Source organism: Mus musculus, chromosome 2 (assembly GCF_000001635.26).
Source record: "Mus musculus strain C57BL/6J chromosome 2, GRCm38.p6 C57BL/6J".
Lineage (NCBI taxonomy): Eukaryota > Metazoa > Chordata > Mammalia > Rodentia > Muridae > Mus > Mus musculus.
In genome coordinates, this window is record NC_000068.7 from 154807775 (window position 1) to 154833330 (window position 25556).

A 25556-nucleotide genomic window follows, 5' to 3' on the forward strand; every position below is an offset into this window, starting at 1 on the left:
TCTATATTTGGGGGGGGGGTGCAAGCATGCAATAGGGGCAGTGAAAACAGTGTCTTTTACTGTGTACAGAGAGGCTTGGCAACAGACACCTGGTTACTAAGCTGTCACCTGCCCAAGAGACGGATGTGGTGTTTGTTTGTTTAAGGTTAAATGAGAAAATGTCAAAGAATGAAAAGAATGAAAAGCCTTTTGACCTTCCAGTGGATCTAATGTTACTAGATCTTGACAACTATTAGAACAGTAGGAAAAATTTTTTTAAAAGTGATGTTCTATGAGTTGTCTCTTAAATTTAAAATTTAAAGGATGGCTCTAGCTTTGAACTCATAGAGATCTACCACCAGCCTCTGCTTCCTGAGTGCTGAGATTAAAGGTGTTTTATACCACACTGCCTGGAAATCTAAAGTGTTAAGAAGTATGACTTAATTTTGAATGTTGGCAGCTAACCTGGGATTTTGTTAGCCAGATTTGTGTGGATTGATACATGTGAGTGACCTATGAAGTACACTATTGTCTGGAAATGACATGGCTAAATAGGTAATGGGGTCAGAAATGGTAGGCTGTTATTGGAGCCCTTAGCCAGAGGCCTGGCTCTGGGTTTGGCACTTGTTTCCATAAAGAGAAAAATGATATAAAATATATACAAGAAAAACTTACTTATGGTTTTGGCCCAAAACCAGAGACAAAGCCATACTCAATATGTCTCTGTTTTCTCCATTGAAGTGTTAAAATTTATAGAAAAGGTAAAAAAAAGCCATGAAATAGGCTTATGTAGATTCATGTGGTTCTCATTGGGTTGAACTGGGACAGGTGTCAGTCTGAGTTTTAATTCTATTTAGTTTTTGTTTAACCTAGTCAGGGCTTCTGAGCAGAGTGTCTATACTGTCAGCATGCTGTTTCTTATAGGGAGCTGAGGCTGAAAAATCCAGTTAAGATTTTTAAAATTTTGAGTGAGTTCTATTACAGAAAGAATGAAGCTAAGAGACTTGATAGTGTAGGACAGATCATTCTCTTTTTGAAGGCTATACTCCCCTCTGCACAGTCACTGACATGTCTGCCCCAAAATCCCACACTTAATGCAGTAGCATCTACCATATGCTCCTTAGCCAAGGTGTTCTCTTCCTTGAGCTTGTCTGTCTTCCAAGCAAACTTTTTAACATTTAAAAAAATTTCCCCCTGAGACAGTGTCTTATTTGCAGTCATGGCTGGCCTGGATCTAGTAGACATTTTAATTTTAAAAACTATTTTTGAAAAGAAATGCCTGCTGACAGATTAGTAAGTGGATTGTTGGTTGTTTGACCCATTTATGGCAGATCTTTTGGAGATAGAGGAGAAGGTTAGGTTAGACCAGTGGTTCAGGGGCCACCGATCAGAGATTCTGCATTTCAGTTATTTACATCACAGTTCATAACAGCAGGAAAATTACAGTTATGAAGCAATAAAAGTTTTATGGCTGGAGATCACTACAACCATAGGAACTATATTAGGTCACAGTATTAGGAATGTTGAGAACTACTGCACTGTGTAGATCAGGCCAGCTTTAAACTCACATGCCTCTGCTTCCCAAGTGCTGGGATTAAATGCATGTGGCACCAAGTCTGACTGCTTTATAAGGAGTTTAGTTTGGATTTTTTTTCTGTCTCACTGGAATAGTGTGGAATCTTTTACCTCACAAGAATGTCCTATGGACAGGGCATTTCAGGACATTTGGCCAAAGGCCAAAAGAGGCTGTCTAAAAGCCTGACCTGTCAGAAATGTTGCAGTGGTTCCTAATTAGAAATTGATCTATATGGGCTTGTAGCCAGACCTGGGGAGACTCTGATTACCAGGAAATGTATCTAGTTATACTTGTTAGCACAGTAGTTCTGAAAGTGTAGTCCTCTTCTGGGACCAGTAGCAGGCAGTGCTGCTCTGAATACATTGTAAAAAAGGTTGGTGAACTTGTATCTTCCTTGGTTATGTTTTCCTTATTAGTTATAGACCACTTCAGATGGCAAAGTCACATTTAATACTTACTAAATGTTAAATAGTGGGTAAGTTCTTTTTTTTTTCCCCAGACAGGGTTTCTCTGTGTAACCCTGGCTCTCCTGGAACTCACTCTGTAGACCAGGCTGGCTTTGAACTCAGAAATCCACCTGCCTCTGCTTCCCAAGTGCTGGGATTAAAGGTGTGTGTTACCACTGCCCTGCTTGTTTTTATTTTCTTGTTTCCTTTTTAAGGTCTCTAAGGAATGAGCAGGCTCTAATGGAAGTGAAGTCTTTTGAGATCTGTGGTAGGGCCTTCAGAGTGATGGCCTGTTGAAGGAGGAGAAAAGGACTCTTCCTGGATATTTCTAAATGTTGAGAACCTGAAGGCTTAACTTGTTTAGCTGCCTGTGTTGTGTCAGACCCAATTCTTCCTATTGTTGGTCATTTAATAAATATTTGAAGATTGTTGCCTATATATTAGAACTTTTGGTAGTACTAAAAATCCTAGATAACTTCACCATTCAGGGAATGATCCTAACCATAGTAGGTTGTATATACTTTTTTATTTTTTTGTTTGTGGGGGTTGCCTCATGTAGTCCAGGTTGACCTCAAACTCTTAATCCTGTTGCCGTACTTACTGAGTCCCGGGATTACAAGGGTATGCTACCTACCATACTTGGCTCTTCCCTGTATGTATGTTTGTTTGTTTTCTTTTTTTGAACTCTCTGTATACCAGGCTGGCTTTGAACTCACAGAGATCTGCTTGCCTCTGCGTCCTGGATGCTGGAAGGTGTGCACTACAGGCTTTACCTGTGATTTGAAGGAAAAGTAAGAGTTAAAGTAGGGAAAGGCACCCCAGATCAAGGGACCAGCACAGACAAAAGCATAAAGTTGTGTTCAAGAGCCCAGGGTGGGAGTGGACCTTGGAGCAGTTCTTAACATAGAGCAGATCAGATTGAGCCCTTGCCCTTTGCCACATTTCAGTTGTTAGCTATTGATGACAGTGATGTAAGGCATCTCCAGGTAGAGGAACAGTTAGATTTATTAGCAGGCACCAATTGAAATTTCTAGAATTCTGTAGTGGGAAGGAGGAAGGAAAGCTGAAAACCCAGCAGTCTATTGGGCCAAGCCTGCCAGAGGTGCTGAGTTCTTGGCAGTGATTTGAAAATTTAGGCCTGGGCAAATTGATTGTTTTTTTTTCTGGCAGAATTCCGTTCATTCCATATAGTCTGCCCCTCCTCTCTGTTTTTTTTATAAAAGAAATTAATGGAATCTGTTCAAAATACCTCTGAAATGAAATTACATTTTTAACTCTAATTACCCTAATTAAAACTTGACAGCTGTAATCCTGAAATGGCAGATATAGTAAGAACCCCAGGCCTGTGGCAGGCTCAGTTACCCAGATGAAATGTTCTGTTCTGAGCTTAGACAAAATTCTTTTGCTTTTTCTCATCAGCAGCTTAGTCTTTGGTCCCACAGATTTACCAGGCTAGGGTAGCTGCAGTGGTGGGCTGCAGGCTTACCGTGGACATAGCCTCTGGGTGTGTGCCCTGAGATGGTGATCAAGATGATTGTTACCATACATATATATCTGGTTTTTGCTTTTTTTTCTTAAGTTGAAATTGGGCTTAAGCTTTTGAGTGAAATTCTCTGCTTTGAAGACTAAAGAAATGGCACTAGTTAGAAGACTGTTGATCTAGGGTTAGATCTTGCTCTAGGCTAAGTTTATGGCTAGTATGGACGCTGTTTAGCCACCTGTGGTGGTGAGCCTGTGAACCTTACACTTTGGCTGATGGCAAGAAGATCATCAGGAATTCAAAGCTAATCAAGTCCTACTTCAGAACAAACAAAAAAACAATCATAATTTGAGGTTAGTAACAAGAATCTGAAAACAAGTCTCTTCACATAGTTCCAATTTCTCTAACTTTGTATAATATCAATGGGTGTGTAGTCTTAATTAGTTAACCTGTCTAGCCTCAAAAGGTGAGGCTCATTTTAGGGCGAGTATGAGGTCTAAACCTATTAAGCCAACTAAAGAAACAATTGATACTACTGAGTCAGGAAGTCTAGAATCAGAGAAGCCTGTTAAATAGACACTGGCTGCTACTTTTTATGCTAATAGTTAGAGATACAGTTGAATGAGATATAGTTCCTGTTCCTGAGAACAGTGAAATTGTGGTGAGGCATTGACAGGTAAAGAAGAGCTAGCTGTTTGTATATGAAAAAATTATGCAGGGCAGAATAAACCTTACTCAGTGTTAGAAAGTTTGAGTACTGTAATATACGAGGTACTGAAATGAGGTACATAGATATTTCAGATACAGGCTCTACTTTCAAGAGCACCTAGTATCTTAAGACAGGTAGGCTTATGAAAAGTTGATTGTAACACTCAATATGTGGATGATATGCAGGACAGAATTATCTGGAGAAGAGGCTGGTCAAGAAAAGTGTGAAAATTAACTTCCCACTGATCATCCACAAAGGTTTACTACAGCTCCTTTCATTTATTCTTGAATAGGGAATAGCAGGGGAATGGAGAAAAGCACTATAGGTATTAGGAAATAGTTTGGCCAAAGTTAGGAGCTATTATGTGATGACAGTCATTTGTGATTGGAGTGGTGTACAGGGAAAGAATATGGTAGATGATGAGGGTAGAGCTTAAGCTTTACCCGGTAGGCAAGAAGAATTGAATCCATTGAAAAGATACAGGGCTCAAATAGCAGTCTATATGATGTGTTCTCTGGTAGAAGTAATTGGAGGCAGTAGGCTATTATTAGAATAAATGTCAGTAAGCTATGATCATGGGCTGTTAAACAGTTTTATACCCAAAGAACTTGTTTATCTGTGATTGCTTTTGCATTACAGTGATATGCTGAATTGTTGTGTCCGGCCAGCAGATCACAGCGTGGGTTCTAGCCTGGAAAGGCATTTTGGAAACCTGGAAGAGAAGAAGGGCTAGGTGGGCGAGTAAAGGATGCAGCTAAGACAGGCATTCTGATCAAAGCTCAATTTTACTATTCCAACACGTAGTTATGAAGGAGGGGAAAGGGGGGCCGATTCCCGCCAAATAGTCCTGGGGTCCAGTAGCCGGGTGACCACGTGTATGGCTCTGAACAGCAAAGTGGCAGGTTCCAGCAGTGGGCGTGGCAGAACGATTGAGCGGCAAGCTCCATCCAGGTGTAAACAGTGGAACCATTAAGGCTGGGGGAGGGGAGGCTACACTGAATATTACAGGGATTTCTGCCATACCCCACAAAACCTAAAATTTTAGCTATCCAGCACTACACAGAAAAGGCTGGCTGAGCCAGGCACTGGTGACTTGTGAGAGAGGCAGAGAGGCAGATGGATCTCTGAATTTGAGGCCAGCCTACCCTACTGAATGAGTTTCAGCACAGCCAGAGCTACACAAACTGTGTCCAAAAAAAAAAAAAAAAAAAAAAAAGTAAGAGGTAAGGTTGGCTGATATTTAAGTTAGTTATTTATATAGATTTTGTAAGAAGAAAATGTTAGCCTGAAATGGATTGGCAATATTAAAAGAAGTTAACATGATTTAACAGATAAAATTTGTCCTATATGTCTCTTAAGTTTGTAAAAAAAACATCTTTGTTGGAATATCAGCATCATAGTTAGAAAGACATTTGATAAATGGGAAGATGCTGATGTGCTTTAATTAGCCGGTAACCTTGGGCCAGCCATCTAACTGCCTAAAGGCTTAGATGACTGTGGATATAATATAGTAAGTCTTATCGTCAGGCTGATTCTTTCTTATGGAATTTTAAAAAAAGGTTTATTTATTTATTTTATATGAGTACACACTGTCACTCTTTCAGACATACCAGAAGAGGTCATGCAATCCCATTATAGATGGCTGTGAGCCACCATGTGGTTGCTGGGAATTGAACTTAGGACCTCTGGAAGAGCAGTCAGTGCTCTTTTAACCACTGAGTCATCTCTCCAGCCCATCTTACGGAATTTTTAAGTTTGAAGATCCTTCAGTTGGAAAGACATATGTCCTAGAAAATGGTTGGAGTTAGGTTAGAGATGTTGGGATGTGGTGTTAGTCCAACATTTAATCCAGCACTTGAGAGGCAGAGGAAGGTGGATGTTTTTGAGTTCAAGGCCAGCCTAGTCTATGTAGTAAGTTCTAGGCCAGTCAGAGCTACATAGTGAAACCCTGTCTCAAAAGAAGTTAGGTAGAGGGTTTGGTGACTGAAAATGTCTGGAGGTATAGGGGAAGGGTTCATAATAATTTCAAAATGCCCCATACCCTTTTTCTTCATTATTTCTGACATTTGTTGTAGCCAGATTGAAGTTGTTTCTACCCTTTTAATTGCCAAAAACCAAAGGCTGGATTTATTCGTAATCAGAAACTAACATAAGCACTAATTGACATTTGTAATGTTAGCATCTGACAGCAGAGCCTCAGTTGAAGAACTGTCTGCATCACTTTGGTGTGTAGGCATGTTTGTGGTAGATTGTATTGCATTACTAATTGATACAGGAAGGATCAGCCCACCACGAGCAGCACTATCATTAGGTGACCTGGTCCTGAATAAGAATGTTAGTTAAATATGACACAGCAAACAATGTTTCTCTATGGCTCTGGCCCCGAATACCTCAATGAATTGTGACCTGAAAGTATAACCAAATTAAGTCCTTCCCTCTTCTGGGTTGCTTTTAATCAGAATGTTTTATCATAGCACAAAAGCTCACCTGAAAAAGGAGCAGTTCTAGGTAGGAAAAGTCTATTTTGCTTAACATTTCAAGGTATTCTCCCATCATAGAAAGACATGACTGTAAGTAGCTCCTAGCAGGGCAGTAAGAGTAAATAACCAGACTAAATCTTAAGCCCACATTAGTGACCCTCTTTTGAGTTAGTCTTCACCTTCTGACGGTTTCAACTGCCAAAACAGTTACATAAGCTGAGGAGGATCAAGGTGAGGATTTTTTTTTACATTTAAAAATGAAAAATATATTCTGTACAACTTCAAAAAACCTTGTAAGTCAAAAGTCTCACCTGAGCCATGAGAAACATACATTCTTAGTTGTAAAAAGCAAAGTTATATACTTCCAGTATACAGTATCACAAAGGGAACAAAGTATTTCCATATTAAAGGTATAGATTTCAAGGATATGCAAGCAATGATTAGGCCCAAAGTAAGACTAAAACTTAGTAGGACAAACACCAAACCTTGCAATTCTATGTTTAATGTTGGGGTAATGACTTGTGTTTTGCCTGACTTGAGTTTGCATTTTGCATATTTGTAAACCAGCACCAGTAGGTGGCCGCAAGTTCTTCCAGCTGGAGATGGAACTTGGTCCTCTTGGATTACAACTGCTGCTTCTGTTCTTGATGGGCAGGAACCACCTTCCTAAGTGACAGACACTGTGGAGCAGGATTGTCTGGACTTTTCAATAGGCTGTGTCCTTGTTTATTGTTCCAGTGCAGAGCATAAGGTTTCTCTTTAGCAGTGCTAATATTTTCAACAATTTAGTCACTTTGCCCACATCTACCCTTCTCCCACTTTGACCAGATTCAAGCTCCTTTTCTCCTTTTCTTTCTGCTTTAATGATTTCTCTCACTGTAAACCTAGGTAAATGTAACAAGCAGTAACCATACTATAGCCTGAGAGTATCAGTGTCTTGAAATATCTTCTACCAAATCAGTCTAGTCCCTTTGGATTCACCATGTTCATGTGTTTAGGACTTGACAGGGTGCAGTCAGGTGCTTTACTAGACTGGAGCATTAATGGTTTCTAGTTCACTCCTGGTACTGATAATTAAAATCTTCATTGTCAGTTTGGGATTTAGAGTCTGCGTGTTCATGAAGGTGTTTTCAGAAGGACACCAGCAAGGAAGGATGTGGGTAGAGAGCATCGTTTCATAGGGTAGGGACCCAGACTAAATAAGGAAAAAGCAAGCTAAACAACAGTACCATCTCGACCCTGCCACCTGACTATATAGTGTGTCTATTGCCTCCTGCTCCTGCAGTGGTGTCCACCCTGAAACTGTAAACCAAAATAAAAAATTTAAAATAGTAAAGCACATATATTTATTAATTGAATGAACAATGGTAGGGGGACACACTGTTCATGGTGCAAGTGTGGAGGTGAAAGTCTGCTTTGTGCAATTGGTTCCGATTTCAACTTTTGTGTGGGTTCTGGGGACTTGAACTTGTTATCAGGCTTGTATAACAAGTAAATGCTTTGTCTACTGAACCGTTCTGCTAGGCTTCCAGTTTTTACTATTTGCATTTTTTTTTTTTTTTTGTCTTTCCAGTCTTTGGCACTCTCTTTAGGATGGCTCTCCACAATGACCCAGTAAACTCCACTTATACCATTCTAGTTCTTTTTTAGTCTTCAGTTCTTTTTCCATATGCCTACTGCAAACCTTTCCCAAACTCCTGCAAACCACATGAGTCAGGTTTAATGCAGCAGTGGTCCTATTTTGGGGTGCTGTTTTTTTTTTTAAAGATTTTTTTATTATTTATGTGTGTATGTCTATGTATCTGCACGTACATATGCATGTGAGTACCTACAGAGGCTAGAAGAGGATGTTGGATCTCTTGGAGTCATGGTAATGGGTGGCTATGAGCTGCTCATTTTGGATATTGGGAACTGAGACTCTGGCCCTCTGGAAAGTATCTTAACTGCTGAGACATCTCTCCAGCTATCACCAGCGGCCCCCTGCGCGCCCCCCCCCCCTTTTGTCGCTGTCACTAAATAGCTGTCAGAAAGTAACTTAAGGAAGGATGGGTATATTTTGGCTCATGGTTTTAGGTTACAGTCCATCATGGTGGGGAAGACCTGGTGGATTCCAGACTCCCTCCTGCCTTCAGTTTGACATCACCCAATTCATTTTATATCTTTGGTTCTTATAAAAGTATACAGATGGACACTTTGGGAGACTTGGGATTTCTTTTCAAGGGGTCAGTGACAAAGCGCATCCTTTTTCCTTTTAACCTTTTCCTTAAAGTTTCCCTCCCCCTTTAATGTAGAGTATTAGTTTATGCTAGCACCTTCATGTGCTTGAAATTCACCACCTTTGACTGTGAAGATTGTAGCAATCTGTAGCTATTCTTCATAGCTAGAGTCTAGGAATAGACAGAACTCAGTTACTGGAGTGGAACCAATCCCGGGAGTTAGATCCAGCAGTTCCTAGAGTTCAGCAAAACTGCTTCCAGAGTGGGTAGTTGTTCTTGCTAGCTCAAAACTGACATGAACTTGAAACCAACAGTCCCAGCTTCAGCACTGAGGGAACTCCATACTGATTGTATATTGTGGGAAGTCTGGATAATGTGAAAAGCACACTGGTTGGGAATACGGAGGCTCAGTGTGGTGTTGCCATTGACTTTGCTCTGGTTTTAGACAGATGCTCTACTAGCTCTGGTCTGACCTCCATCAGGTGGGACAGTCTTTCAGTGTAGCTCTCATCAGGGATAGGAAATCATCTTCTGTATAGTCTCAACTGTACAGAGCACTGTTTGGCATGTGCTTTGGTGTGTTGATTTCTGATTATAAAGCCTTAGATTCTCCTAGCTCTAGAGGGGGAAGGGGAACTATCCAACTGTCTCATTAGCATGGAGAAAAGAAAACAGTAATTACTTGTGCCTCCCTTGATAATTTCTGCGGGTTGGTTCTTAGGGAAGGAGGAGGGGAAACTGGAAACAGCTTCGGCTGAGAAAGGAGAAATGCTTTTAGTTCTCAGAATATGCAAAGACAAGAATTTGCACATCTGTTGTATTCTTCGGACATTCCTCCAGGCAGGCTGGAGACTGCCTGGATTGAATTTCAATTTTTGTGGTATATATTATGTTCTTATTGTCTGTCATTAAATTGCCTGCTATCCACCAGGGTTTCTGTAATATGCCAGGCACTCTGACACCTGCCTTTGTTAGGGAATAGGGTAGGATTTTGCTGGAACACTTTGTGACCTGGCTACATATTTATGTTATGAGGTCTTGAAGCAACACAACATTTTGATTAATTTTTTTAGTCAAGGTAAGATATCTTTGTGAATGGGAGGAGTCTTGAAAGAACTACAAGACTGTAGTTGTTTTAAGGCTAATAAGAAAAGCAAGATTCATAGAAAGGTTGAGACAGCTTTGAAAGTGGGAGGTTAGAGACAGCTGGAACAGAACTAGTAAATACATATGCAAGCTTGGCTATGGACATTGGCTGTTTGCTGAGTGCTAATCTTTGATTCTCTGTGTGTGAGCAGTTGGAAGCCCAGAAGCACTGATTGTAGCAATGTGGGTTGGAGGAGGCCCTCTGCTGGCGAGCATTGCTGGAGGGAGTTTGGAGCTAGTGATTATCTTCTGTGGCTGCTCTCTTCTGTCTTGGTTGCTACTCCAAAGGCCAAGGAAACCCAGTTTTGTTTTTTTTTTCCCTTTCCCTTCCCTGAGGAAGATACCACTTCAGTACCACCTTTGAGGTAGCTTTTGGAAGTCATTTACTGTAAACAACTAAGAGTTCTATAAAGATATACTATTTAAGCATTTGTTTACTAATATAGAAAATGATTGATTCTTAAATTTTTAGTCTTCTACCCCTTAAAGTATTCCCTTTTTACCTCACTGAGCCTTTTGTTTGATTACCTCATCTTTACTGTTCGGGTTCTGTTGTTCCCATTATTTTATATTCCTGATTTATTTTCCTTTGCTTCTAAGTATAGATTCCTGGTTTCCTTATACTTTTGTAAATCTGTTTCCTGTTTTTAGATGGAATATTCTAAAATAATAACATAGTCTAAGGGAAGGGCAATTCTCTTCAGTCTAACTTGCAGTTAATTGGGCCATAGTAATGTGCTTCCCAGAAATGCTGTTCTCATGAAAGCTGTCCCAGTAAATGCTGGTTCTCAGAAAGGTCTCCATATCAGTGTATAAGTTCAGATATTTCATTTCAGGCCAGACCTACTTGTTAATAGTCTCAACCTCTAGAATGTAGTCTCGGGACTGGAGAATTGGCTTGGTGATTAAGTGACTGAGAGCACTTGCTGCTCTTCTAGTCAGAGTAACACAATGAGGTCCCTAACATCCACACCCAGTGGCTCACAACTACTTCTAACAGCTGCTCCAGGGGATTGGATACTCTGGCCTCCATGGTGCCTGAACATACTTGACATTCATTCACATAAACCCACACAGAAACACATAAATAAAAATATATCATAATCCTTTATGATTCTTATTTTTGTGTGTCTGTGTTAAGATTTTTCTTATTTTTGATCATGTGTGTCTGGCTGTTTGTGTGAGTGAATACCCTACGTGTGGCAGGTTCCCACAGAGGCCAGAAGAGAGTCGGAGCCACACTTGACAACTGTTTATGAAATGTCTGATGTGGGTGTTAGGAACCAAATGGGTCCTCTGGAAGAATAGCAAGTACTCTTAACCACTGAACCATCTCTCAAATAAAATCAATCTTTAGTTAAAGATGGGGAGCAGTAAGATGATGATTCAGTGGGTAAAGTTTAATAACTGGTTCCCACATAGTGGGAGGAAAGAACTGACACCTGCAAATTGTCCTCTGACCTCCACATATGTACCATAGCATGCTCATGTGTAGGATACCTCCACACTCACATAAATAAGTAGTGGGGAAAGAAAGATTGTGGTCCAGTGTGGCAAAAGCCTCATATTGTGGTTTGAAAGTAAAATGTCACCTGTAAGTTCGTGTGTATGAATTCTTTGTTCCGTAGCTGGTTGTGCTATTTTGGAAGGGTGTGTATACTTTTGGAGATGGAGCCTCCCTAGAGGAAGTAGGCTACTATGGGAAGGCCGTGTGTCTGTTTCCTGTCTGTTCTCTGCTTCCTGACCAATGTGCTGTTATGCTCTCGTCCCTCTCCATGCTGGACTCTGTCTCTCCTTATTTCTAATATTTTCTTATTAATTTAATTGTGTGTGTACGAGTGTGTGTGTTGGTCAGAGGACAACCCTCTTGGTGTTGGTCAGTTGGTGAGTCCCGTTTTTTGGGTCATGTGGATTGAACTATTGAAGTGCCTTTATCCACTGAACCATTCTGCCAGTTCTGTATCCCCTGTCTGTCTGTCCGTCCATCCGTTTACCTTCTCCCCCTCAACCTGCCCCCCCCCCAAGATTTACTTATTTTATGTGTGAGAATGTTTTGCTTGCATGCATGTCTGCACTGTGTGTGTGCTTAGGTCAGAAGAGGGCTTTGGACTGGAGTTAAGGATTATTGTGTGTCATCATGTGGGTATTAGGAATTGAACCTTGGCTGTCACCATGTGGGTATTAGGAATTGAACCTTGGTCCTCTGCAAGAACCAGTGCTCTTAACCTCTGAGCCATCTCTCCAGTCCCCTGTATTCCCCCACCCCCTTTTATTTTTATTTTATTTTTTGGTTGTGGTGGTAGATTTGAAACAGAGTTTCACTGTTTAACAGCCTTGGCTGTCCTGGAACTAGTTCTGTAGATCAAGCTGGCCTTGAACTCACAGGGGTCTGCTTGCTGTGATTAAAGTTGTGTGCTGTACCACCACTCAGCATGTTTCTTTTTTAAAAGAGATATTATTTTATGTGTATCTCTGTCTTTCTGTCTGTCTGCCTGCATGTCAGGTGTGTGCTTTGTGATTGCAGAGGTCAGAAGAGGGCATTGGGGTCACCTGGACCTGGAGTTACTACTGGTGGCTGTGAGCTGCTTTATGGGAACTAAATAAATGCTGAACCTGTGCAGAAGCAGCAGTGCTGAGCTATCTAGCCAGCCTCCCGAAGTGGCTTTTGTCATAGAAAAGTCATTCATATCTTTGTGAAGTTTTCCTGTAACAGTAGACTCACAGCACCAGCTCTGGTTTTGCAAACAAGCCAAAAAAAAAAAAGAAGAGGGTTGGGTGTGGTACATGTTTGTAATCTCAGTTTGGGAAATGGAAGCAAGGAGGCTCAAGAGTTGAGGGCCATTCTTGGTTACCTAGTGAGTTGAAGGCCAGCCTGAGCTACATGAGGTCCTTGTCTCAAAAAACAAATAAGATTTATATAATGAGTCCTTACTGCTGTTCTTTTAAAAAGAAAATCCATGGTTTCTCACTACACTGATCTCATGGTATCCTTTGAAAGGCTTTCCCTGGCCATTTTATCTGAAATAGGTTCTACTCTTACTCCTTGTTTTTTATTTCATGACTGTGTTTAAATTTTCTTCTTCACACTTAACATGGTCTGAAAATCATATATTCAGTATTGAACCAGGGTTCAAAGTGTATGAGGGTAAGACCCTTGACAGACCTCTTTTTTTATTTTTATTTTATTTTTCCTGTTACAGGTGAGCCCTATTTCTAGAGACAGCTGCTGCTGACCCTGTAACTCAAAGGACAAACTAGCTGGCTAAACTCATTCTTGGTACTGGTGAGTGAGGGTATCTGGGCAGTTTGGGCAACACCGGGCTATGATTAGTTTAGAAATTCCTTTCAGCCTTTGTACTGATATCTTATGGTGGCTATTATTTTTAGGTGTTGGATTATTCTAGAGGTTGGATATGAGCCTAGGTGGCCTCCTGGCCTAGGAGGAGGATTGAGGTCACTTTCTTGCAGTTGCCTTTAAGAATGTGTGGAATCTTTTGTCGGAAATAAGGCTTCTTTCCTTGTTGCTCTTGGCAGTGCTGTGAGAAAGGGATCTAGAAGCTATGTGTATCCTCTCGTGAATTCTGTTGACGTGTTCTCAGAGCCATTGGGGATCTTCTTGACTCCAGTGTCTTCTGTGACCCCCATGTTAGCATCAGGAAATCTTTAAGTCTTTGTCCTGTAGAATGTGACATTGAGAGGTGTTAAGGATAAAGTGATTGAGTAGAGCTGTGTGAAGTGGGCATTGGGTAATCAGAGAGGAAGGGAAGTCACCACATTGAGACTATGCTAGGCCTCACTTTGTCAAACTCCATTTTATAGATGAAGAAATTGAGATTCAGTCAGTGCAAATAATCTAGGAACCTAAAGTTGACCTTAGAATCAGTCACCGTGAATACCATTGTGATGGGGCAGATTTTTCCGTGAGCTGCATGCCAGTTTCCATGGAATTCTGCTGCTTATTTGTTTGTTTATAAATTTAAGAAGACAGCCCTCCTCAGAAATTAAAGTTATTTGAGGAGCCCAGTATACTGTATGGAGAGGAATTGGGGTCTGTTGTGAGCTGTAGAATTTATAATAGGGGATCAAAAAGTACAAGATAGGAACAACTCATGCAGGAAGTGACCCATCTATGACTGGAAGAAGAAAATTCCTAGAACTGAAGAGATGTTAGAAGTTGGACTGACAGGAGTTAGGGACCTAGACAGCTGGGTTGACATCGCTAGACCTGAGTTTTTAATATTATCTCTTAACTTGTGTCCAGTTAGTAAACTGTTGTATCTTCCTGTCCTCCCAGGCCACTATGTTTTTGTTGTTTTTGTTTTTGTTTGGTGCTGAGGACTGAACCCAAGGCTTTGTGCTTATTTAGCAAGCACTCTGCTACCAAGTTAAATCCCCAAACCCCTGCCATCTGTCTTTTGTGTGTACAACCATTCAGTGATAATGTAGAGAATCAAATGGAAAAATCTAAGTCAGAAAGTTTTGTGAAGCAGTAAGTAGCAGGAATGAGACAAAATGAGACCTGCTTGCCACTCTATTCCCCAAAGTCTTTTCCTTAGGGAATTTCCGCTGTAAATCTTCATCCATCCATCCATCCATCCATCCATCTATCTGTCTGTCTGTCTGTCTGTCTGTCTGTCTGTCTATCTACTATATGTAAGTACACTGCAGCTGTTTTCAGACACACCAGAAAAGGGCATCAGATCCCATTACAGATGGTTGTGAGCCACCATGTGGCTGCTGGGATTTGAACTCAGGACTTCCAGAAGAGCAGTCAGTGCTCTTAACTGCTGAGCCAACTCTCCAGCTTCCTCCTATCTTTCTGTCCCCCTTCTTCTGTGGGACCTACCCAGAACAATATTTTATCATAGGGAAAATGGATTCTAGGGCTCAGATGACAGAACTGCAACACTGACAGCTATAGTTTGCATCGTGTGTTCTCTAGGATTAGGTTTAAATGCACTCAGGTGCCCAGGCTGTGAGGCCTCTGCTATAGTGTAGATCTTAAAGCAAATCTTTTCAAGAACCCATTTCAACACTAACCAGCTATGTACATTACTTGTTTCCTGTTGTCTCAAGAACCACCTACTCTCACCCCAACTGTTAGTGAAAAAGCATACTTGTGTTGAAGTTGTCAACCTTACTGGTCATTCCAGTTTTTCCATTAGACAGTATCCCCCCCCCCCAATTTTGTATTTTACCTCTGTCTACTTGAGAGGGCACAGAGGAATATAATGCCCACATGGTACTCTTGAATTTAGTGTTGGCAAGTTCTAGTTTTTCTTCCTACTCTGAATCTTCAGGTTTTTACTAACACCTTTTGTCTTGGTGAGCTAAAGTTCAAATTTTGATCTTTCCATGGCTTGTGTGCCAATCTTGGAACTTATTGTCCTGTGAAAACATTTCACTTTACTTAAAAATGTGAATTGTTCAGCCAGTTGGTGGTGGCTCATGCCTTTGATCAGGCGGATTTCTCAGGCGGATTTCTGAGTTTGAGGCCAGCCTGGTCTACAGAGTGAGTTCCAGGTCAGCCAGGGCTACACAGAGAAACCTTGTGTGAAAGTGAATGATTCCATGTAACTAAGTGTAGTATATAAGCATGTGTATAATAGCTTATTTAACAGCTTCCCAGAGTCAGCTGAAAACGGAAGCAGAACATCATCCCTAAGTCCTTGTACAGTGCTTAAAATTTTATTCTTGTTTTTAACATGTTATTACAATTTTAGCAATCTTGCTTTTAAATTCCTGCAGATAAAATTAAAAACAGCAAGAGGAGCTATGCTACACTAATTAACAGCTAGAGGTAGAGCTGGAAGCTGACAGTAGTAAAAAGAATTTTAAAAATGATAATAAATCTAAAATAATAGACTGGAAGGCATTGAATACAAAGGTGGCTAACAGTCCTACAAACATCCGTGTCATTCAGTAAGATGGGGTGGAACTTAGAGAAATTAGGTAAGTTCTGTGGTTTTAGTTTATCAGAAAACTTGTTAGTTGTTTATGGAATATATTACTAGGCACATTCTAAATCTATATAAATTTGTTTCATTTTCATAGCAATTTGAGAGGTTTCTGTTGATATTCTTGTTTTATAAATTCCTCAGACTTAGAGAGGGCATGAAGGCATTCCTTGGAAGAGCTAAGCTCAGAATACAGTGGGATCTGGCTGCAGAGACCAAACCTTTTCTGTTATACTTGGGTTTGGGCTTCTAAACTGTTGTTCTTTTCAGCTTTTTGGACTATAGCTCTCCCTTTTATTCATTTTACTATATGATTTTTTTGAAAGACACTTTTTATTCATTTACCTAGTATTTATTGGTGTTTTCTATGTATGGTGCATGGTTTTGGGTTTTGAGTTTTAGCAGTGAATAAAATAGTTTGATCCTGTGGTTTACATTCTAGAAGAAGAAAGCAGAAAAATGAATAAATATGAAGAAAAATAATGTAGGATAAGGGGGGCTGTGATTAAAGAAGGTTTGTATAAAACAATAAGGTTGGTGTAGAAGTTGAAGCATTGAGGTCTGTATATTTTGAAATAACATTCTAGGCACAAGAGTTCAGTTCAGGGCTGGAGAGGTGGCTCAGTGGTTAAGAGCACTCACTGCTCTTCCAGAGGTCCTGAGCTCAATTCCCAGCAACCACACGGTGGCTCACAACCATCTGTAATGGAATCCGATGCCTTTTGATGTATCTGAAAACTGTGACAGTGTACTCATATACATTAAATAAATAAATAAATCTTAAGGGAAAAAGTTCAGTTCAGCAAGTCAGAAGCCCTGAAACAGGAGTGAGTGGGCTGTGTTTGAAGAAACCAAAGGCAGTCTTTAGTGTCTAGAGAGGAAATAAGCAGGGGTACATTAGACTGTGGAGAACTTGTCTTAAAGAAGAGGACATGAGAATGTTTTGAATAAAATAGGCAGAAGAATGTCATAATCACCTGGTTTTTATTTATTTTTTTTTTAAATCCCTCTGACTGCCATACCAGCTAGTGCTTCTTTCTAGTAGTATGGTGTTGCAGAGAACTGATGAGAGCTGTATGTACCTTGTTCTAGATCTCATTTATTTTATGATGTAGCACACAGTCTAAACCCGTTAACATCTGTTTGTGGGTGACTTACTAAGCTAAGAAAATTCCTTTGTAAACACGGCCCCCACCCAAGTTTATTAAGAGGTTTTATTATGACTAGATCATTTATTATCTTAAAGACAGATTGTTTTTACATTGTATTTATTTATTATTACTATGTGTATATGTGCGGTGGATTCCCCCTCCCCCTTTAGTTCCATTAAAGTTAAAGATTTTTTCCCCCCACTGAAACAGTGGGCAGAGAAGATAGCTAAGTAAGGAGGCCCTGTAGGTCAGATCAATTAAGAGACACTGCTAGGAACATTGGTGGTGACAGGGAGTTCTGAGTGTAAGAATACCGCCAAGAAATCAGGATCTAAGTTAGGAAATTGGAAACTACAGTTAAGGAAACCAAAGTCTGCTATTAGCTGTGGTGCTAGGATTATGAGATAAAGCGAGGTGTGGTGGCACAGGTCTACAGTCCCAGTTACTTTGGAGGCCGAAGCTCGAGGACCAAAAGTTCAGCGCCTGCTCCAGCAATAGAAATGAAAGCTCAGCCTGAGCACTTCCAGAGACTGTTTCTTTTTTTTTTTTTTTTTTTTTTTAATATTTATTTATTTATTTATTATATGTAAGTACACTGTAGCTGTCTTCAGACACTCCAGAAGAGGGCGTCAGATCTTCTTACAGATGGTTGTGAGCCACCATGTGGTTGCTGGGATTTGAACTCCAGACCTTCGGAAGAGCAGTCGGGTGCTCTTACCCACTGAGCCATCTCACCAGCCCCAGAGACTGTTTCTTAAAAAGAAAATGAGTGAATGATAGAAGGCACAAGGCCACTCCATCTTAGGTTCAAGACTTAGTACTGTGATAGACAGAGTTGTTTTTGTTTTTGTTTTTAGATCATTTGTCAAGAGACAATATGGGGAACTTATCTATCTAATGGGGTTTAGGTGAAGGTAATGGGCAAACCTATTACAAAAGACCCTATTAACACAAAAGCAGAGATGGAAGAGCTGGGCCTGGTGGTGCAGGGCCGTGATTCTGGCTACCTCAGAGGAGGCTGGAAGAGCAAGCAAAGCCTCTGGGCTTGCTTTCTTTCCTTTTCCTTTTTTCTTTTTGGCCTGACATTTTTGTCTTCTCTGAGTTTCCATTCTTCTACCTTTATCACCATTCCCTTCCATCTCTACAGTTAGCTGAACCTCTCAAGGCCTACCTTACAAAGTGCATAGGGAGAGTCAAAAGGCTAAAGACATAATTGTTGGGGTTAGTGTTTCTCGTTTTTGAGTATATTCTTCAAAACTTGAAACATGGGCTTAAAGAAAGTAACCAGATTTATACTGAGATTTGAGTCTTTGCTCTGACATTTATTTCCTGTGTGATTAACTTCAGTTTTCCTAATCTGCAAAGTTAGATCTTCTTGTGGTTATTGTGATGCTAATGGGTTACTGGAGGAAGCAGGTTGCTGAGGTTCATCTTTGGACTGTATATTCCTGGGGCTGTATTCCCCTTTCTCTGCTTCCTGTGTGCCCTGAGGTAAACTGCTCTGTTCCTTGACACTGGTGCAGTGTGAAACCAAAGAAGTTCTTGCTCCTTGATAGGTAGAGAAAAGAAAAAGGGAGCAGAGAGAGTAAGAAGGGAAGAGACCTAATATCTATTAGGTGGTGTCCACCTGCCAGTAACCGAAACAAATTCTCAAATTGTGTTTTAAATACTTGGATTTAAAAAGTGGTGACTCAGGCTCTGAACTTAAGTCTGCCCACCTTTAGAAAAGCAGTTCACTCCTAAACCCAGTTTCCTCAACTATAAAAGGAGGAACAAAGGTAGGAAGCTTGAGGGTCCTCTCCCTTGTTCTGAGTTGTATTTTTATTCTGGCCTTTGCCCTTGGTTGAGAAGATTTTGATTTTTTTAATTTATGTGTATGTGTGTGTATGCCTCGTGGGAACCCTTGGAGGCCAGAAGAGAGTCCTTGGAGCTGGAGCTATAGTTGGTTGTGAGCTGCCTGATGTGACCAAATCCAGGTAATCTGCAAATGCTGTTGACCATGGAATCATCTTTCCAGCCTCATGAAAGGGGTTTTCAAGAGTTGTGCTTTAGGGGCTGAAGAGATGACACTGGATGCTTCTTAGAGGTCTCAGGCCCTCTTTGGTCTCCACTGGAACTAGTGCATAAGTGGTGCATAGACATAACATTTGGGCAAAATAACTGTATACATTAAAAAAATGGCTTTGTCTTGCTCTAGAATATTTAGAATCTTCTTGAAACCAACTTTTGTTATTTTAATCTGTCTGTTTTTACTTATTCACTTTACATGTTGTTTTCGGTTTTTTTCCTCCCAGCTGTAGAAATGCCTTGTTTTCTCTAATCCAGCCCGTTCATATAACAGATAATGCAGTAGAATAGACTAGAAAGACACACCAGAATTCTAGTTCCTGTCAGTATTAGCTTAATCTTTCAGAACCATATTGTTACCTGAAAGAGGGGATATTGATAATAGAGTAGACGTGTAGAGGAATAATACTGAGATAAAGAAAGGAAAAAACTAAGGATCAAGAAGTGAAGTAAGTCACTTGCTCAGACTAAATTCTAAATCTCTTCTGTCTCATTCCAGGGTTTTCTTCTCTAGAGCCAAGGTCATTTGCATTCATATATATGTTGTAGCAAAGATTGGAACAGAAATGTCAGCTCTCCTAACATCTTCATCAACAGCCTTCTTAAGTCTCCTGTGGTGTGTGTCAATAACATAAGCTGTACTTGTTTTAGAAAAAAGCGCTTTAAAGACATTCCTGTTTGGTTTACTTTGGCTGGTGGTACAAGATCCAGATGATCTTAGACTAGCACAGCAGATTGTCTAATTAGCCCGTTCCCATGGTGACACCCTCTGACCTGCGGGCTGGGGTTTGTCCCCGAGTCCTCTCTACCTGTCATCATGGGAATCAGAATCATCATTTTCAATGATTCAATTAAAAAGAAATCAAATAATTGTTTTCTTTTGCTAGTTTGCCCTTTCCCACTTAAGAATCTTAAAACTAATTCATGTGCATAGATGCATGCATGCTATTAGAAATAAGTTTGCAAAGAAAGAGACCATTGCTCCAAGGGTGTACTGTTCATAGAAGCAGATAAGCAAGCACACCCATCTCTATGGGAAGTGTTCTTGGTTTTTATTCTGACACTGGTAGGGTCTGTGTCTTTTCTCCATAGCCTAGGGTTCAGCCTCCTATAGTCTCTTAAAATTGGCTACTTTTGGGCTGGTGATATGGCTCAGCGGGTAAGAGCATTGACTGCTCTTCTGAAGGTCCTGAGTTCAAATCCTAGCAACCACATGGTGGCTCACAACCACTGGTAATGAGATCTGATGCCTTCTTCGACTGCATCTGAGTCAGCTACAATGTACTTATGTATATTTATGTATAATAATAAGTAACTCTTTGGGCCTGGGCTGGCAGCGTTGACTGGAGCAAATGGGGCCGACCGGATTGAGTGGGGTTGAGCAGCAGAGGACCTAAAAATTCAATTCCCAACAACCACACGAAGGCTCACAAACATCTGTACAGCTACAGTGTACTCACATAATAAATTTAAAAAAAAAGATTGGCTACTTTTAAAAGAAAAGTACAAAGGAAATAAAGGGGGAGGAGGAATTAACCACTTTAATCCAAAAATATAGCAGGGCCTTTATGTAAATAATGCTTTTATGGGGAATGGGATTAAAATATTTGCATGAAGTCTCACAAGGTAGGAGAGACAAAAAGATTTGAATTCCTTGTCATAAACCCGAGTTTTATAGTATTTGATAGAAAAGACTCAAAGTTGCTGTCTTAGGGTTTCTATTCCTGCACAAACATGACCAAGAAGCAAGTTGGGGAGGAAAGGGTTTATTCAGCTTACATTTCCACACTGCCGTTCATCACCAAAGGAAGTCAGGACTGGAAGTCAAGCAGGTTAGGAAGCAGGAGCTGATGCAGAGGCCATGGAGGGATGTTCCTTACTGGCTTGCTTCCCCTGGCTTGCTTAGCTTGCTTTCTTTTAGAACCCAGGACTACCAGCCTAGAGATGGCACCAGCCACAATGGGCCCTCCCACCTCCCACCCTTGATCACTAATTGAGAAAATGCCTTACAGTTGGATCTCATGGAGGCATTTCTTCAAGGGAGGCTCCTTTCTCTGTGATAACTCCAGCTTGTGTCAAGTTGACAGGCAGAACCAGCCAGTACAGTTGCTTACATGTCACACTACAAAAGGAAGTCAGAATACTTTTTGGGAGTTGGTTCTTTCTTTTTAATCATCTAGATCTTGGAGATTGAACTTAAGACACTTTTACCCACTGAGCCATCTTTCTAGTCTTCTTTTATTATTAACTTTTTAGCTTAGTATGAGTAACAGGTTTCATCATAGCATATATGTATGTAACTTTATTTTGTTCTCACCCCCTACTGCTTTCCTGTGCCACTCCTCTCCCTCTTGAGTCGTATTTAATATATGTCTACTGTATGTGTGTGGTCGGTATTTTAAATAGATTGTCTAACCAATCTTTGTAACTCATTAAATTAGCAATATTTCCAGAGGGGGAAGCTAAGGCTTTATAATGAAGAAAATAAATGTTTTAGACATCCTGTCTAAAACAGCTCCGTTTTGAACTCTGACCTCCTGACTTCAGAGCTTTTTCCCGACAACCATGCTACCTCAGTGTCCTCTGGTCACATCATTTCTGGAAGAGTATTGTATTTAAAAGTGCTCAACAAAGAATGGGCATAGGGTAGCCTGAGAATTGGAACTGTCTTCATGTCTTAGTCATTTTCTCAGGTCTCTGCTATACCTTGTCTCAAACTGCTGTACCCAGAACTCAGATTCGGGCCCAGAGAGCCAAGAATCAGAAGGCCATCTTTGACATGAAAGAGCGTCTAGTAAAACATGTACCTGTCATTTTCAAAGTTGAGAGAGGGGAATATTTCAGGCAAATAAGTCCTCCTTGTGTGCCTACCACTGAAGAGCAGGAAAAGGAAAAGGGAGTCTGTATATATCAAGCTTAATATCAAGCTCAGTGAGCCTCCTTGGGGGGGGGGTGAGACCTGCAATGGGCTTAGGGAATAAGATTGTTTTGGATTTAGGCAGGTCCTCAAACCCGTTTTCACTTTGGAGTTTATAAAGTCCTCTGACTTAGAGGCCATACTGTGAAGAAAGGCTCTGCTATTGAATGATATCATCCCAATCCTTAGTCACCATGAAGCCAGTGAGTTTAAGCTTTCTCTGAGAGGGCTCTGTCCCCAGGTTTGGGCCATCCACTGTTTATAGTCTCAGAAGAGGCAGGACCTTAGCCCCTAGTCTCTATGCTTTCCGAGACCTCCTGTGTTTTCATGTTCTACTTCATCCTCATCCATACTTAACTGGTAGGGGCTCCTGGTGCTTGCTTGTTTGCTTGCCTGCTCCCTTTCCTTCTGTCCTCTTCCCTTCCCTCCTTTTTCCTTTCTAAAAACAAGATGGAGTTTCATGTCTAGACTTCCTACTCGATAGGAAGCTGAGCCTGGCCTTGAACTCTTGTATCAACTGCTACTGACTTCTTAATGGGACCCCTTGTTATGCTATACTTACAGGAATAGAGTAAAAAGGATGGGCATATTTTTGTCTCTTACTTCTCACTACCATTTGTCATAAAATCATGGAATTTTAGGATATTAAGAGTCAAGGGTCCTTATCATACAATTACACATTTACAAAAGAGCCATTCATAGAAAAAGCCCAGCAGAGCTGCTTTCTTTGTTGTAGCTTTGCAGTAGCACAGTAGTTTATCTCCCCAACTTTCCAAAAGACTGTCCCTGAGGCATTTGTTTTAAGCCCGAGTTCTGGACACCATTGGGAAAACAACAAAGACCTCAACCAGTGTTCACATTTTACAATTGTGAAACCTGAGCCCCAGCAAAGGATTTTGCCTAAAATTAACACTGTGTATAGGTGACAGGTGCCACAACTCTTACTCCAGGCTCTTTGAACTAGGTGTGGCTTTATGTTAGTTACTGTGTTGTTACCAAAGTGGCACCAGTAACACTTGATTGATCTGTACCTGGGCTGAGTATCAGGGTTCTCTTCTCTTCTGGCATCTTGTTCCTGTGAGCTGGGTAGGCTTATCGATATATGTTTCCTGCCAGTGCATAATTTAATTCATAATATAACGAGTATGTCAGGTTCTAAAGTGTATGTATGTTTGTGCCACGATGTGTGTTGAGGTCAGAGGTCAGCTTCATGGAATTGGCTCTCTCCTTCAATCTTTTTATGGGTTCTAGAGATTAAACCCAAATTTGGCACTTGCAGTTATCTTACTTGCCCAAATTTTTGTTTTTTTAAACACAGTAGGTAGATTCTTCCTCACCAGAATGCTACCACTTTTTAAAAAATTTATCTTTATTTTATGTGCATTGGTGTTTTGCCTGCAGGTATGTTTGTGTGAGAGTGTTGGGTCCCCTGAAGTTGGAGTAACAAACAGTTGTTGTAATATAATAAACACACAGAGACAAGTCATAGAAGCCAGGTTAGGATTTTGCTTGTATCTGTCTATTATACAGTTGTCGCTCTGATTCTTCTCCTTTCTTTTGCAATATAAGTTAGATGTCTTGACTTCTGCTTTTCCCATCAGTGTCCTGAAATTCAACCTCACAGCCATTTGGAAACTTGATTTGATTATGTCTTCGTACATCAAAATATATTTTCTGATGATTGAACAGTAGGAACCCAGCTGGCATTGTTCCACTTGGAGAGAACAGGACAGGAAATGATTATCTAGGTGCATGGAAGCTGAGCTGTAATAAGAGATGTGTAAGTCAGGATTTGGGTTACATGCACACTTTTCCATGTACTTGCTTAAGAAATAGCAAATTGGCCAAGTGTTGCTGAGGCTGCTTGGAGGCCATCTCTGATGCTTTGGACATCATCTGCAGGTGTCTTGTTTTAAACAAGGTTGGTGTAGTTTGGTAGAAAGAACCCTCTTCAGAATTATATAAGTTCTGATCCCTACCTGTTAACTTCCTAATTTTGTTTCTAGGTTAATTCTTTGCCTCTCAAGAACATCAGTTTTCATGTCTAGTAATAGTACTGTTGGTAACGGCTTTTGAGATTGTTACAGTTTTCAGATATGAAGATGTGATAGTGGGTCATTCCCTGCCTCCACAGTGAATTGAAGGTTTGGTTCCCTAGCTGGCTAGCACTATTGAGGTGTTTAGACCATGAAGGTAATGACTTCTTCTGTGAGTTAAATCCACTGATAGGTTCATACTAAATGGGCTTTTAGGAAGTAGGTCTGGTTGGAAAATGTCGGTCACTGAAGACATGATTTTGAAGACTGTGTCTGCCCCTTTTGTCTGTCTTAATGCTTCCTTAATGCCATAAGAAGAGCAGCCTCATTTGTAGCAATGGAACTAGTTAGCCATGGACTGAAAACGTACACCAAAATTCATTTTTCCTCCCTTACTTGACTTTCTTGATTTGTCATTTGTTACAGATAACATAACAGATTGGCTTGGGAGTTAAATACTTTTGGTAAATACTATAATATTGTACAAAACTTGATTGAGTAAAAGCTAAGGCAAGCTGATCTCTGTGTGTTGGCTCTTGGAAGACTAGGAGACGGCAGTAAAGTCAACTCTTCTCTAACCACCCTTACGTAAGAAATTCTGGGTCTCATTTTCTTTCTCAATTTAAGTCCCTAGAGATCTTGGGAGGGAAAGAAAGAGCCCCCCCAGGTCAGGCTCTCTCACAGCAATGACTTACATGAGTAAGCAGGGCGTTATCTAACAGATAACAAGGGCAGGGCAGGTAGCTCGAAGCTGCTGCTGGTGAACAAAAGGCTTTCTCTCTGTTCCCTATAAATTGGTCCTTGGAGATGCTGGCTTTGAAATTCTAATTGACATAGGAAGAAAAAGATTCATTAGGCCCTGGACTCATTAAAATGCTCTGCTGCTTACCTTCAATTTATTCTTGGCAGTTTATCAGAAGGAATTAAAGTAAACCAACAGTCTACTCTGATGCTGCTGACAGCAGAGTCCTATGTGCTTTATGTGGGTGTTGGCTGTACCTCCGATATTCCTTGGAATATACGGGTGGTTTGAGAAGAATATCATCCCTGGGACTTTATGAGTCTAAATCTCACCTTCAACATTAAAAGGACCTTCTAGATCATAAGTGATGACTCATTTACAGAGGGTCCAAAGAATGACTGAAACTTGCTCTTAAGATCACCAAGTACCTTAATGGTGAAATTACAGTCACATTGCCTGACTTTGAATCAAGAATATACTTAGAACCCATTTTGAATATTTAGATTCAGAATGTCATTCAGTTGTAAAACATAACATTTATTTTGTTTATTGTTATGCACGTGGGCATTTTGCTTGTATGGTGCTTGAGGAGACCAACAACGAAGTTGGATTTCTTAGGATTGGAATTTTAGACAGTTGGGGGAGCTGCCAAAT

At 40.6% G+C, this 25556-nt stretch overlaps 1 protein-coding gene across 8 annotated transcripts in view; it reads left to right on the forward strand.

Annotated features, from left to right (window-relative positions):
• Positions 1-25556, forward strand: part of Raly (hnRNP-associated with lethal yellow) — an 80091-nt gene that overhangs the window by 16855 nt on the left and 37680 nt on the right. For 4 of the 8 annotated variants that reach the window (XM_006499014.4, NM_023130.3, NM_001139512.1 and 1 more), the window contains exon 2: positions 13233-13315. The exons of the other annotated variants lie outside the window; for them this stretch is intronic. The gene's annotated coding sequence lies outside the window, so the exon portion shown is untranslated. The remainder of the gene's footprint in view (positions 1-13232; positions 13316-25556) is intronic. 8 annotated transcript variants of the gene reach the window in all.